This window comes from Paroedura picta, chromosome 6 (genome assembly GCF_049243985.1).
Source record: "Paroedura picta isolate Pp20150507F chromosome 6, Ppicta_v3.0, whole genome shotgun sequence".
In the NCBI taxonomy this organism is placed as follows: Eukaryota; Metazoa; Chordata; class Lepidosauria; order Squamata; family Gekkonidae; genus Paroedura; species Paroedura picta.
In genome coordinates, this window is record NC_135374.1 from 85,230,015 (window position 1) to 85,244,629 (window position 14,615).

The 14,615-nt window shown below is 39.2% G+C and overlaps 1 protein-coding gene and 1 long non-coding RNA gene across 3 annotated transcripts in view; one reads left to right on the forward strand and one right to left on the reverse strand.

The window, feature by feature from the left end:
- Nucleotides 1–14,615, forward strand: part of OCA2 (OCA2 melanosomal transmembrane protein) — a 195,156-nt gene that overhangs the window by 168,866 nt on the left and 11,675 nt on the right. The gene's annotated exons all lie outside the window — the stretch shown is intronic.
- The window catches only part of LOC143840204 (uncharacterized), a 32,210-nt gene continuing 18,376 nt past the window's right edge, over nt 782–14,615 (reverse strand). The window contains exons 2-3 of the long non-coding RNA XR_013232065.1: nt 7,636–7,718; nt 782–831 (exon numbers count right to left, since the gene is read on the reverse strand). This is a non-coding gene — a long non-coding RNA (uncharacterized LOC143840204). The remainder of the gene's footprint in view (nt 832–7,635; nt 7,719–14,615) is intronic.

Consider the following 14,615-nt stretch of genomic DNA (forward strand, 5'->3'; position numbering starts at 1 on the left):
GGGGCAGAATATCTCCTTATCTTTTGATACCTCTGGGTAACGTTCTTCTATCTGCTGTCCTTTTGTATCGGGTTACCTCCAAAAAGTGCTCCATTAGTTCTTTCTAAGACCTTTTCACCCTTCTTTTTAAAATAAATTGTGGACAGGCATTCTCCCAGCTTCTGTACCTTCTCCTTCAGGAGCACTACTAACTTGCACTTGTTGCATGCATATTTAAAGTTACTCTGAGGTAAAAATACAAATATGCCACAGACAGTGCAAGTCACAGTCTCAGGTCCATCGCCAGCTATTGTGGGAAGAAGCAGACCCCTTCTGAAAACTCTGGAATACTTACAGACCCTTCGGGCTTGATCCAAAAGCCAAGAGTCCAAGAGCTTTTGTAGTTTTTGTAGTCTTGTGAGCAAGAGCCTTTTATAGCACAAAGGCCCACCCAGCAAAGGGTGGAGCTAGCAGTCAGCCCCATGCAAAACTGCCAATTAATGCAAACCAGCTAATGCAATTAGCTGCAGTCCCCCACCACCCAGGCAAGGAACAGACAAAAACAACAACACTCAAACAGCCCCTACTCTCCTGTAACCTATATTCCCTCACACACTGTAAGAAAGAAAGCAACACTCACCAGTAGCTCCTGAGCTGGCACTTTCTCCTTCTCCCTGTCCAGCTACATTATAGTTGAATATTGATTTTCCATGAGTCCCCCCCAAAGGCCAGATAGTATGCTAGATCGCTGCTTGAAGGCCCTCCCTAAGTGAATAATGAAATCTTTGCAGACAATGACTTCTGTTGTAACCTTTTCCGCAAGACTCCTTGGGAATCATTCCATAAGCACTCCTAAGAAGAAAAACATTATGTTGTAAAAGGCAGAACCTTTCCAGTGATCCCTTATTCAGAGTAAACATGTTTCTTTCTAAATGCTTTATAGTCAAGCGGTAAAGGCCATGTGGATCATTATGTTGAGATACTTGTCATTACTTTAGTAAGCAAAACCAGGGAAAACAGTCTGTTGAAAAGGGGCATTCGCTTTTAGCTAAAGGACATCTTTTAAATAATGAAGTGGCTTTCAGAAAGCGTTTGCCAACATGCAGTCACATACACCCACAGACAGCAATTCTACCAACTTCACATGGTTGCTTGAGGCATTAATTGATGCATATGCAGAAATACACTTAAATATAATTAATATAAACTATGAATGCCATGGAAAATGATTTGTCTTAAAGTATTTTTCATTGATTTATGGCTGAGATGAGAGGCTGTTGCTAAGAAGCTGTAAATGTTTTGTTTGTGATTTTTTAATTATATGTGAAATTGTTTTCAGTTGTACCAGGGCAATAAAGTAGACCAGCACTATTTCAGGGATAACTCTAATGCTACGCTCGTTTGCTCCCATGTGAGAAGCTGCTGATTCCATATGATAATAGACAACTTATGTGATGGGTCATCTTGTGCATGTGGAAAGCTTTCACAGACACGGTACACATTTCTGGAGAGATTGCATGTTTTAACTGTATAATGAGCTGGTCACATGTTGTGGCAATCTGAAGAATGTTTCCAGAAAATTTCCACTTAGGAGCCAACATAGGATCTGAGTCTTAGGGCACCTTGTAAAAATGCTGTTTCTGCTTTGGTTCCTTATTTAGGCCAAGAACCCAAGACTTGATCCGGAACATAATTTCAAATCCATCAAGTTTGATAGTCTTGATAAACAGCTTAAAGGTTAGAATAGCTACAGATAACAAGTTGAGCAGGTGTGTCCTTTAACCTGCTGTATGTCAATCCCAAGTTAATATTACAGTTGTGTTGTGGAGGTTTTACATTGGCATTGTAGGCAGACACATATTTGTGCCTGAGTTTCGAGTTAGACTGACCATATAGCAAGCAAAAGACCAAGAATAGAAGTGGTGAGATGCACAGTGCCAACATGTAGCTTGACCTGTAGCATTTTGTATGATTATGTGACCTTTATCTTAGTTTTTCTTGCTTTCTCTGGCTCATGGCTGACATGCCAATTTTGATGACGGAGAAAATAGATGTTAAATAGAGCTAGGCAACCAGAACTATATATATGCAAGGAATGTGAAGCCTTCCAGTGGCTGTTTACTAGAGTTCTAGCCATTCACCGAATTTCAGACAGAACAGCTGTAAAAGGATGGGCTTCATTGAAGTTCCATCAGGTCAAGGGCAGCAGTGCCAAGTCTTGAATAATTACTAGAATAATGCACAACTTCAGACATATGCTTCAATCCAAATCTAGGTGACCCAAACTAGGCTGGTTGGTGACCAAAACCAAGCCACATGACCAGTTTAAAACTAAAGAAACGACCAAATCAACTATGGATGGATTAATGAGATATACATTTTGTGTCTGGAAGCTCATAATGAACCACAAGCAGTTTATCTAAGCTGATTCCATCTTGACTGACTCATTCTTTCCAAAAATGTAGTAGACAAGAAGCATTGAAGACAATATGGGTCAGCTGAAATACACTGAAGGACTGCAGAAGTACAAATGAAATGAGGAATGGAACACAAAAGGCAAAGGAATAGATCAAGCATCATTTCTGAAAGTGGAATGAACTGTAATCCTATTTCCTGAGTGCAAACCTAATTGAAAAAATGAAACTTAATTTTTTTTTAAATCAATTTAGGACTGCACTTTTATTCCCTAGAAACTGGAATGGCAGTCCCCATAGTAGAATCATGGGCTTGGAATGAATGTTTTTTCAGGACTGCTTTGGCCTCCCTAAGCAGATATGCTCATGTATAAATCTCCTTGTATTCAGTGAGCTGCTTGATCTACTTGAAAACAGCATACGAGACCCATTCCCATATTTTTCTTGTACAGTTCTTGTTATATAAGAAACAAAAGCCCCTATCATATTGTTGTTTCAGTTATATGGGAAACTTGAACCTCCTTTAGCAGCACTAGCAGAAGATGGGTCCCACTGAACCAACTGCAAAGGAGCAAATGGAAGGAGGAATGGGTCAAAATCTGTTCCTGAATGTAGAATGAGCTGTAGTCCTGTTTTCTGGGTGTCAACCTCGTTGAATACCATGAGCCCCAAAGTCAGCTAAGCCCAGTAGGTTTTGCTGTCAAGGAAGCCTGATGCTGCAACTTAAATACATATAAATGATATGGCTGTTTCTGTTCTTCTTTAATAGTTTTTTAAATAATAGAATTGTAGTCAGCAGCTCTGATAAACAACATTTATTTGTACAAATTTTGAGTTCAATGACACCTTTAAGACCAACAAAGTTGAATTCCTGGTATAAGTTTTCATATGTATGCACATTTGTTTATTAAGCATGCATGAACATGAAAGCATAGACTGAATTAAACTTGGCTGGTCTTAAAGGTGCCACTGGATTTAGATTTGTTCTATTTCTTCAGGCCAGCATGGCTAACCAACAAAATGTATTAGTATTACTTACACTGCAAGCACATAATGTCAGACGTTGCAAGGACTCACAACCAACTTCTTAGAAATAGAAAGTTTTATTGAGAAGCACTTCATACATCTAGACTAGCGAAATCAAATCTGCCTGAGGACAGATTTGGTTCTTCTTATCAATACAATTCTCCCGCCCAAAACTTGAAAGTTCCCAAGGGAGGGGAGGCAGAGAGAGGAGACAAATGCAATTAAAAACAGTGTTACTTTCACATGTCCTTGGCTGTCTTCAGGCTTAGATAACATGTTATGTTTAGCAGAACCAGACCCAGCCGAGAGGCCTCACGAGAAAGCACATTCAGAGATAATGGCTACAATAACATAGTTTCGCTTTTCACTAGTTAGCATGATATAGGACCTGGAGCTCCCAGGCACCAAGCAATCTAACTGTCATGGAGGAACTCAGGCTAATTTATGACAGGGTTTTCTAACAATCCTGACACATTCCAGCTAGCCATGCTCAGGTGAATTCTGTTTGAAAACAAATTAAGAAATTGAAATAGATTTAAATATTGTTACGGGGAAAAGAAGTATGCGTATAAGGTAGCACAATTAAGTTGTTCAAAGACAGCAGACATGCCAGAAAGCAGAGTGTTTGTAAGCACTGTTGTTTGGCCACCACCCACAGCAAACTCCAGTAATATAATAATAATAATAATTAGAATAATTTATTTATATCCTGCCCTTCTGATGCTCAGGGCGGGGAACAACCTTAAAACATATACAAAGATTAAAATATCAAAACATGAAAACCATGCAATTTACTATACTTTGGCCCCGCCAACTGAAATCCCACACATGGGAAGTTTGGCCAGGGAGGTTTTCAACTTCCTTTTCCTTTCTTCCCTCCCAGTGGTGAGGCTAGCCTATTATGATGGATGTTACTTTGGGTTTCGACCATAGGCCCAGTGGAATGATTCTTGTGACTACGTAGGCAGTGAATGATTCACTGATTAGTCAAATAAATCAGTGGCTTATTTGTACCCTGTGATTATGAGGTGATCCTAACCTACAGGAGTTCAGGCATCCTTGGGTTCTCAAATGTTCGTAGCAGCCTATTATGTGGAGAGCTACTGCCTGCCGGAGTACAGGGCCAGTGGTCTGATTTAACTAAGACAGCTTCATATGGCAGTCTTCAAGCAAAGGTGGGATACACACTTTTCTTGGATGGTTTAGGATGCTTTGGGCTGATCCTGCGTTGAGCAGGGGGTTGGACTAGATGGCCTTCATGGCCCCGCCCAACTCTATGATTCTATGATGCAGCTCACAGAAGATCATTTCCTCTGTTAAGAGGTAGCTCCCTTTGGGAAAGCATCCACAGCATGATCAGTCGTTTGTCATAGACCATAACCCTAGTCCTTTCAGGTCAGCAATTCACATTAATCAGACTAAACATGGGCTGCATCTGCACACTGATGCATATCTTATTGCCATTTCACTAGCAGTTGTTTTCTGCTGGATCAGCTTGTCTATGCAGGAAAATCCAGTTACAAATGATCACCACAGTGTGATGTTAGCACAATATCCAATGATATGGATTCAGCTTTACCAGAGTATTTTGGTTTGAGGAAACAGCAACAGTAACTATGCCTTCTAGGATGCCATTGATCACCTTGATCTAAGTAATTAAAGAAAAACTGTGATACATGCATTAGCAACAGGCAGAAACTATATGTAATGATACTTTTGATGAATGATTGAGCTGGAGTTCATTAAAACAATTTTAATTACTTTGAAGGAATGCTAATTCAACCCACATCTGTTTTAAAGTTAGATATAAAATTCATCTTCTAAAATATTTAAACATAACAGGATACTACAAATTAAATACATATAAATGAGACGGCTGCTTCTGTTCTTCTTTAATAGTTTTTTTGATAATATCATTTATCAATATCTCAATTAGTATAAGAGGCATTTAATAACTTGCCATGCTGTTTAGATCTTTGTGGAACTGAATGGCTAAATGTTTCCCCCCTAAATTTTGAAAAGTATATCTGGGTGCATCTTAGTTGGGGGAGGATTTCTGCATAGATGTAGTTGTTAGCTGATTCTTTTTTCTTTTCTTTTTTTGGCAACAAATCAATTGTTCTACATACAGATGAAAGGTTTTTATGGGAAAAGATTTTCCACACTAAATATGTCAATACTTGTCTGAAGAACGTGGCACACAGAAGGCTGTACAATGGAGAATAACTGTCTTTACACACATCCAGCTGTTTATATGTATTGCAAATCTGTCTCAAGTTTGATTAATTGTATGGACATGTAATATTAGAGATGTCAGAAACTCTCTTGGTGCTGAGGAATAATGCTTCAGACATGGTTCTTGTTCAAACACTCTTCTTGCTGTGAATAGTTTTTTTCTTCCCTACATTTGGTACAAATGGTCCCAGTGAGAAAGCTAGGAACTTAAATTGAGATCAAAGGTGAAAGTAGCTTTTATCAAATGGAAGGCCAAGAGAATGATAGATCCATTTCTGTAGCAAGCTAGCTGCTTGCTTTTGTACTGTGGGATGAATTTACTTGAAAAAGGTTTATGGGATCATGACAAAGATGAGTTGTCTAAAGCAAATCTAAACACTATCACATATCAAGGGAACATTCAGAAGTAGCTTGTTTTGCAATATATATATTCCCCCCCCTAATAAACTTTTTACAGAACAGAGATGTTTCCGAAAAGTGAGTCCAGTCCTTCAGCAGTTTTCAGTATATGGCTATCTGGCTAAAACAATTCTATTTTTAGAGCTCTTTTTGTTCAGGTTATTGGTTGCTGTAAAGCCTCTTGATTAGAATTCATAGGCAGTAGGATTCACAGATATTCACTAAGAAATGTATTACTCAAGATCTAACCTGAACAAAGTCATTCACCATTGTAACAAGTACTCTGAATCAAAATAGAATTATTTATGACACTCATGAGTGGTTGGAAATCTTCTGAACTGGTGTTTAACATGGTGTCTCACTGGGGTTTTTTTGCTAGGCTCAGAGAGGGGCAGCAGTGGAAGAAAATGTATAAGGAGGCATGTGCCTATGAAGGACACTGCGAACCAGCATTCCCACTTCCTCCCAAATAGGGATCATTTAATTTCTGTTTTTATTATGTCCAGTTTCTGCCAGTTATTTTTGTACACCGCCTTGAGCCAGCTTGCTTGGAAGACAGTCTAAAAACCCAATAAACTAAACTAAACCATAGTCTATAATCTGGTGCTACCCTTGTCCCACCAAAATAAGATCATATGTGAAATACTTCAAGGCTTGTTGATTCTGCTCTCTCAGCTTTCACTGTTGATAGTCTTGGTAAGCATCTTAAAGGTTAGAATAGCTACAGAGATCTTTTCTAAATCTCAGTGAACACAACAGTGACAAAATACATACTTGAAAATGGACGGGGGGGGGGGCAGTCAATCTTGATAAGGCTTTCTTCAAGCTTTTTCTTTAATGCCTGCCTGAAAACACTTAATGAGTAGGAAGTGCAAATTTTGAAATGTTGTTTTGTTCACTTGGCATCAAGTTGTCAAATTATCTAATATAGCTTGAAACTAGCAGGTGGGGAGAAAAAAAGTCTTACTTCTGAATTGGTTGGCCATGATAATTTATCTTGTTTATGAGACTGGCTTTGAACAAGTGAGAGTACTGGAGCACCTAATAAAGTGATTAATGCTTTTGCAAATCGAATGTACTTTGCTTACTTTAACTTGCTATTGTGTATCTTAATAGCTTTGTATTTCTAGCAGGCACAATTGGATAGCCAGTCAGCTCAAGGGAAACTGTGGGTCACATGGAAATCAAGACTAGTGGAGCTTACCTGTCTATCTAGCTTTGGTCAGTTTTGTCTTCCAGTGGCAGTCAGAGTTGCAGCAAACAATGATCTATGTGTACTATGATCTATGTGTACTGTAGTTGTCTTAGTGTATGCTTTCCGGAAGGACAAAAACATTTCTTTTCGAAAAAGACAGAAAAATGTGTCTACCCCTCTCCTCTCCAAATAGCCTTTGAACATTTGGAAAAAATTAATGAAAGCAGATTTGGTAGCAAACTGGAAAGCCCTTGCCTCTGCAGCCATCATTAGCTAAAGGAACATGCCAAAGGTTTTTTCTGTGAACTCATAAAATAAGGTGTGTTGTAGTACAAATCCAATAATGGGAAGATAGTTGCTATATTATTTATTTTAGCTGATCCTTACCAATTTGATTGAGCCATCAGAGAGCTCCATTGTATGCTTTCATCCATTTGTAGTCCTCAGCAGTTGTAGTTTATCAACTATAACTGTAACAAACAACAAACAGTGGCTTAGGTCCGGTGGTAATTTCTGCAGATGGAAGAGATTTGCATTAACAAAGCAGGACTTCTGCACCTTTTACCCACTACAGCCCCTAAAATGCTGCTCCTTGGAGACAGGTGTCTATGAACATCATGAAGAGAGAATTGGTGAAAATTCTGTCCATTCACAGAAATTTGTTACTAAACATATCTCCTGAGCTTATAACTTTATAGTTTCGAAGTCTGTTGGCAAAGCTGTTGTGCTTTCCATTAAGTCCATCTGCAAGAGAGCATTCTTCCTTTGATGGCTGCACATGTGGTTGTACTTCTTCATCCACCGGAGGACTACATTCTGTCACTCTGTGTCAGTTCAATAGAATTATATAACCCAGGAGCTATTGCCACCAGTTTAAGAGAAGAAATTCTTTTCTGCTAGAGGAAGCAGAAGTTCATTAGTAGCAAAGAGTCTGAGCTGCTTATAATTCAGCAGGCAAGTCTCCTGGGCAGCTGTCCAGGAGTGGTTGTCTAGCTCAGCAGTATTGTAGTGCCAGTATTAACTCTGCTTTGTTTGCAGCTGGCGCTTGACAAATCTTTTGTTTAGAAAGATATTAGAACATAGTGTGTGCAAGGGTGGCATGCCCCATTGCTTACCACAGTTCATATTTATAATGCATTCCTTTGTAGGCCTTGGCATCTGCTCTAATTATATCTGAACTTCTGTTTATCCAGCAGTGGGCTATTCCCTGCCAGAACGACTGTCCCAGAATTTGACATTTTGTGTTTCTTTCCTGATCATTTAGTGGAGGCTTCCATTTTTCATTTTCATAGGTATTTTTAAAAATTAGTTTTAATTTGTGGATAAATTAGGGAGGCATGAGAGAATTAAAGAAGATATTTATTTATTTATTTATTTGTTTATTTATTTATTTATTTAATATGACTCTACCTTTCTCTCTAATAGAGACCTAAAGCTATTTACATTAATATCTTCGACTAGTGTGGTAGGTTAGTTTGAGAGGGTGAGTGACTTGGTCACCCACTGGGCTTCCAAGGCAGAGGGAGGTATCTAATCTGGTCTTTCAGATCCTAGTACAACATTCTCTCCACTGCATTGTGCTGGGATATATGTTTGATTTTATCTTTAAATCTTTACTGAATGAGGTAACCTCACAGCTAAAAATCCTTTGTTCATATCCATAATTCCACATTTTAACGTTTTAGAGACAGCTTGAAAATCTTTTCTTTGGGCAAGCCATTCTTTCAGAGAAGTTAACATTGTTTTATAAATAACTATTTAGGATTCTGCAAATAAGAAGACTATACAGGCTTGCAGAAAAATCTTAGTTTTAAAAAAAGGACAATATGTTAAGAGTTACAGGTCTAACATATGTGCAAAATCTAAATGACAGGAGTTCAAGTAGTATTTTGGATTGCTGTTATTTATCATAACAAAAACACATCACATTTGTTGGTAAAAAAAAAAGTCATGGAAGGCTGCCCTTTTCCCTTTGCTAGTTATCAGTATATATTTGATAAAGCAGAAAGAAAACAAATATATATCCTTGGATGGATTTTGGAAAGTCTCAAAAAATCTTTACATTGGATTTTCAGCTCCTACATTTATGTCATAATATGGTTGATTTTCTGAAAATGTTATTAACTATAAGCAAAGTAATACTAGCCAAAGAACTAGGGGAGTCTCACAACGGTTGGCAGGGTACGGTAGAGAGTCTTCTCTCCATAGGGCTTCAACGAATCCCAGTCCAGAGAGGGGAAGGAAGTAAAAGTTGGGGTCTCTGGCTTTAGGATTTCTTTAAGCCATTTTTCTAAAGTGGGGGGGGGGGTTTGCAAAAACTTATGCAGTCCTATAAAACATAAATTGCTTTGTACCTTGCTTTTTTAAAGCTCTTCATTCAGCTGGGTGTATTCAAAAACATTTTCTTTTTTTCATTTTGTTCAGAAGCAACCTTAAGTATTGCATCATGCTGCTCTAAAAAGAGAACAGAGCTTACAAATTTTCCCTTGTTTATTAGGAATGCTTTTTATGCTCTTCTAATAACTACTTCTTAGATACACTCAGGCCAAGATTGGTGTGATTAGGTAATTATAATTTGAGCACACAGCAGCTATTACATGCCCATTTGAAGCTTCATCAGAGGAAGACGTTTCTAAATTTGAACTGCAAAAAGAGCCATAGAACAGGATGCTATAATACATAAGCTCTCAGTGTCTTTAAAACTTTGCAAATTAACCAAGTGCTATATCTGGATATGCATGTCTAGAAAAGTATTTAAGTTTCATCTAAATTAAAAACCTTTGTTTAACAACAATAATAGTTGCAGCTGCCATGTGATTTTTCAAGAAGCCAATTCCAGGCTGAAACTGCTAACTTTGATGGGAGTGGAACAAATGTGACAAATCTACATTGGTGAGGGAAAGCACAATCAAGTCAAAGACAACTTATGGTGACCTATAGAGTTTTCAAGGCAAGAGATGTAAATCCTCTGGGGAAGAGTGGGGTATAAATTCAAAGTAAATAAGAGGTGGGTTACTATCACCACTTCTGCATCTTTGTTGGTCTCCCATGCCAGCACTAACCTGAGTTGATTCTGTTTAGCTTCTATGATCCGAAGAGATCAGATTACCCTGGACCATCCAGGTTAGGTCGATAGAAATAAAAAAGTCCAAAGAGCAGAGTAATAAAGGCACAGGATACAAATATATGGCATGATATTATGTAGAAGAAAAGCTTGTTTTTTTATCCTGCTTCTTACTACATACATAAAATTTTATGCCAATTAAGGCTTTCTAAATCTGAATCTACTACCCAAAGGAGTCCTCAATGTGGCTTACAATCGCCTACCCCGTCTCACCCCACCACGGACACCTTATGAAGTAGATGAGTCAGAGAGACCACTGAAAGTATGGTGACTGGTCCAATGTCACCCAGCTGGCTGCATAGTGGGGAATCAGATTAGAGGTCACTGCTCTTAATTTATGAGAAGTACATTGACCTTTTACCATTGCAGTAATTGGTGTTCTATTGACTAAGCTAGTCTTCCAAGGCTAGGTAAACTGATTAACACTTGCAGTAACTGAGGAATCCTGAATGTTTACTCAAGTTTCAGGGAATGAAATCACATTTCTTGATGAAATCTGATTCAGCAGTTTTATACTAGTGTCCTGATGAAGTTATTCTGTTTGACAATGGTGACTTTCAGGTCATTAGAGATTATCTTGGAAGAGTAAATTGTTCTCCCACTGTTTTCTGAATATTGCCATTTTTATGAGAAACAATTAACAATGTCAGTATTCGAAAGACAGAATGAGAATATTCCTTCACTGTGTATTGAATCCAAACTTCTTCTAAACGTCTTCCAAAAAACCCAGAATGCTGCTCCAAAACCTCATGAGAACTTCCAGTGTGACCTTGCTTCATACAATAAAAATGCAGACAAGTTGTTTCTTCCTACTGGTATGCATTAGATCAGTGGTCCCCAACCCCTGGGCTGTGACCCAGTGCCGGGCTGTGAAGGCCTCACCACCGGGCCGCGGCTCCCTCTCCCCACCCACCCACAGCAAGAAGCTCGCCAGGCCGTGAGCAAATTGTCCACTGAAGCAGCCGATTAGCTTGCGGCCTGGTGAGCTTCTTGCTTCGGGAGGGGGGAGGAAGAGAAGCTTGCCGGGCCGCAAGCTAATTGGCCGCTTCGGCAGACAATTTGCTTTCAGCCTGGAAGGGCGGGGAGAGGGAGCCACGGCCAGCGGTGCAAATGCGCATGCCATGCATACGCGTTTGCATCCGGTGGGACCATAAACATGCACATGTGGCAGTTTTGCTCATGCATGCATGCGTAGTGCCACCACACATGCGTGTTTGTGCCCCTGCCGGACGCGAACACACATGCGCGGCAAGTGCACATATGTGCATTTGCACCAGGGCTGCCGCACGTGCACGGGGCCCCGGCGCGCCCTCTCCCCCCACCCTGTGACAGCGGTCCGCGGCCACAGAAAGTTTGCAGACCGCTGCATTAGATCATTTAAGACTTCTGTATTTTTAGAAACAGTCAAAGGCCTCTAGACTTCTGCAAAAAACACAAAATTCATGCTTTTGCTCTTGAGACAGTACATTTGTGTTTCCTATACTTAACTTGCCATCCCCCAAGTCCATATCCTGTGGAGCCCCTTCTTGTTTTATTGTTTGAAGTAGAAATAAAGCCCGCTGTAAAAATAATACAGCAGGCGCTAGCCATTCCCAGCGGCCCTGGCAGCGGTGGCAGGGCAGCTGGAAAGGTCCCCCCCCAGGACCTCCCCCCCAGGCTACAGGCCTTCCCAGGTGGGTGGGAGCGCGACCCCAGCTGCCTGGGAAGGCCCCCCTCCCCCAGGCTACAGGCCCAGGCGGGCCAGAATGACTATAAGTTTTATGCTATCAAATTTTTCTTTTGCATATTTCTTGGCTTGCAGATTTCGGTGACTTAAATATTTGACCTCATAGACATCATTTGAAATTATTTATTTTGCATGTGAACTGTGGATTTTAATTTCGACAGCAAAGTCACTGGAGTCACCAGCTGCAGTTGCTATTTCAGCAACAATTTTTTGCTTACTTTGCACAACTTGCATATTCTTCAGCAGGCTGCCTTGTATATGTCACAGAAATGGAACGTGACTGTATTTTTCTTCCCATCTTTAGAATAGATTTAAAAGTAATTATTTTGATGGTGTCTAATATGCGACATGCATATTTCATTTGAAATGATCAACAGGGCTAACAATTTTGTTAGTTAAAGCTCAAGAATATTCCTGCGAATATTCATATGTGAATTAATATTTTACATTCACCAATATAGGTACTTTTTTGTATGCCTCTCTCATATGTATTTTCCATAATACATATGGAGCTTTAATAAAACAGGAATAATAATGTTATATATCCCAGTGAACTACTCCCTTTCCCCCAAACTGGGTATATTACAAACTTGGAAACATTATTTAAATTCAATATAAAGCAGTACTAAAAGAGAGTGAGATGTCAACAAAGCGTATGCTGTAATATTTTGTGTTTTGGCCTCATTTCCATGATTCCCTGACAAGCATCATAAAACAAATGCTTTATATGAATTTCTAAATAAGCTAAAACTAAGGTTTATCTCCCATTGAGTAATGTGTTTCCCAAACTCAGGACTATTCTGAAAAGGCCCTACTTCCTACTATAACAAACTTATACCCCTTTGTTAAAGCATTTCAAGGCAAGTTCTTAAAAGAACTTATAGAAGAAGCAATTCATGAGTTAAACTCTCCAAGTTGGATAGAATAATGTATCAAACCTGTGCTTTAATATCCAGACAGACTCCATAGTACTCAACAAGTATCCAAGTACTTAATATCAAAGTTACATGACCAGTAGAGAAGGAGGGAGAGTTCTCACTTCACTGGAAGGATGAGAGCCCCATTCTGCTCATATATGCAGAGCAAATGGCCAATTGTCATCTGGCTGAGGGATGAGAAAAAAGGCAAGGGAGAGTTTTTGTGGGGTGGAAAACTATGAACTTGTCTATATCCAAAAGCATACTTTATGCTGTTCAGTGATTTTACTTGTTATCTGGTTGATACGTTCAATGTGCAAACAGGCAGATGATGTTGCACCCTTGCTTCTCTATGTATGCCTAACCCTTGAAGTCTACAAAAGAGATGAAAGTGGTGAAAAGGGTTCTTCACCTCAGCTGTCACGGTGATGCAGGAAGCAGAGAAACTGTAGATCACAATGGAAATCATAGTTCAAGTTCATGCTCAGTGTTATGCTGTGGAATGATTGCTATGCGAATGCACTTCCAAGTTATCTGTGTAAAAGGGAAGTGGGTGATTATTTACTTGGCCTTATGAATTCTGAGCCCCCAAAGTAATTTGTAGTGATGAACAGGATCTCATGGGAGACTCTGCTGTTGCTTTCTCTGGAAAGTTTGTAAACTGTTTAGTACATGTTTTGTCAAGAAAAAAATACAGCTTTCAACAAAACAAATCCCAAAGGATTTCCCAGAGTTTCTGCCAAGAGGCAAAAAATCAAGAAAAGTAATTCTTGTAATTTTCACTAATGAAATAGAATTGTAGGTTTTATTCAGTGATTTCAGTTTGTTAGTACCTAGTAGGTAAGTGCAAGGGATTCTAATGGAAATCTCTGCTATCTGGAATCCATAGCAATTTTGATGTTAATGATCGGACACATCTGCACTATCTGGCAAAATATATATCCAAAATCTGATGCTGATACGGTTTCATCAAAAATATCAAAACTAATTGAACTGGAAAGGAAGGAGGTTGGGTAATACGGGAGATATTTTGGATAAACTCATCTGAGATACTTTGTAGGATTTGTCATAGGTAAAGGTAAAGGTATCCCCTGTGCAAGCACTGAGTCATGTCTGACCCTTGGGGTGACGCCCTCCAGCGTTAGGATTTGTCATAGATAACAATAAACGAGAACTTTACTTGTCATGAAATCTGAGCCCCTGGAGATAGGGCAGAGAATAAATGTAATAAATAAAATTTAAAAATCCAGAAATAAACCAACATTCTAAGAAGACCCTCATAATTTACCCAGTGACTGTCACCCAGCCACTTTCTATGGAATTGGTGGCCAGTAATCAAACTTGTGGTATTATTTCCTGATGAGTTAAATCTGCCACAAACCACTTCCATTGCAAATAGCACTGGAGGAGGGGCCTCAACTCTCATGCTTTTCAATTTTGGCCCTAGAACTTCCACAATCAACCTGAAGCTGGTGGCCAATTTTGTATCTCCCAGCTTTATTCTCTGATGAGTTGTGCCTGCCACAAATGGACAGATGGATAAACAGGCTGATTATTTGTATTACTATAGATTCATAGTAACAAAACTGATTTGTTACAA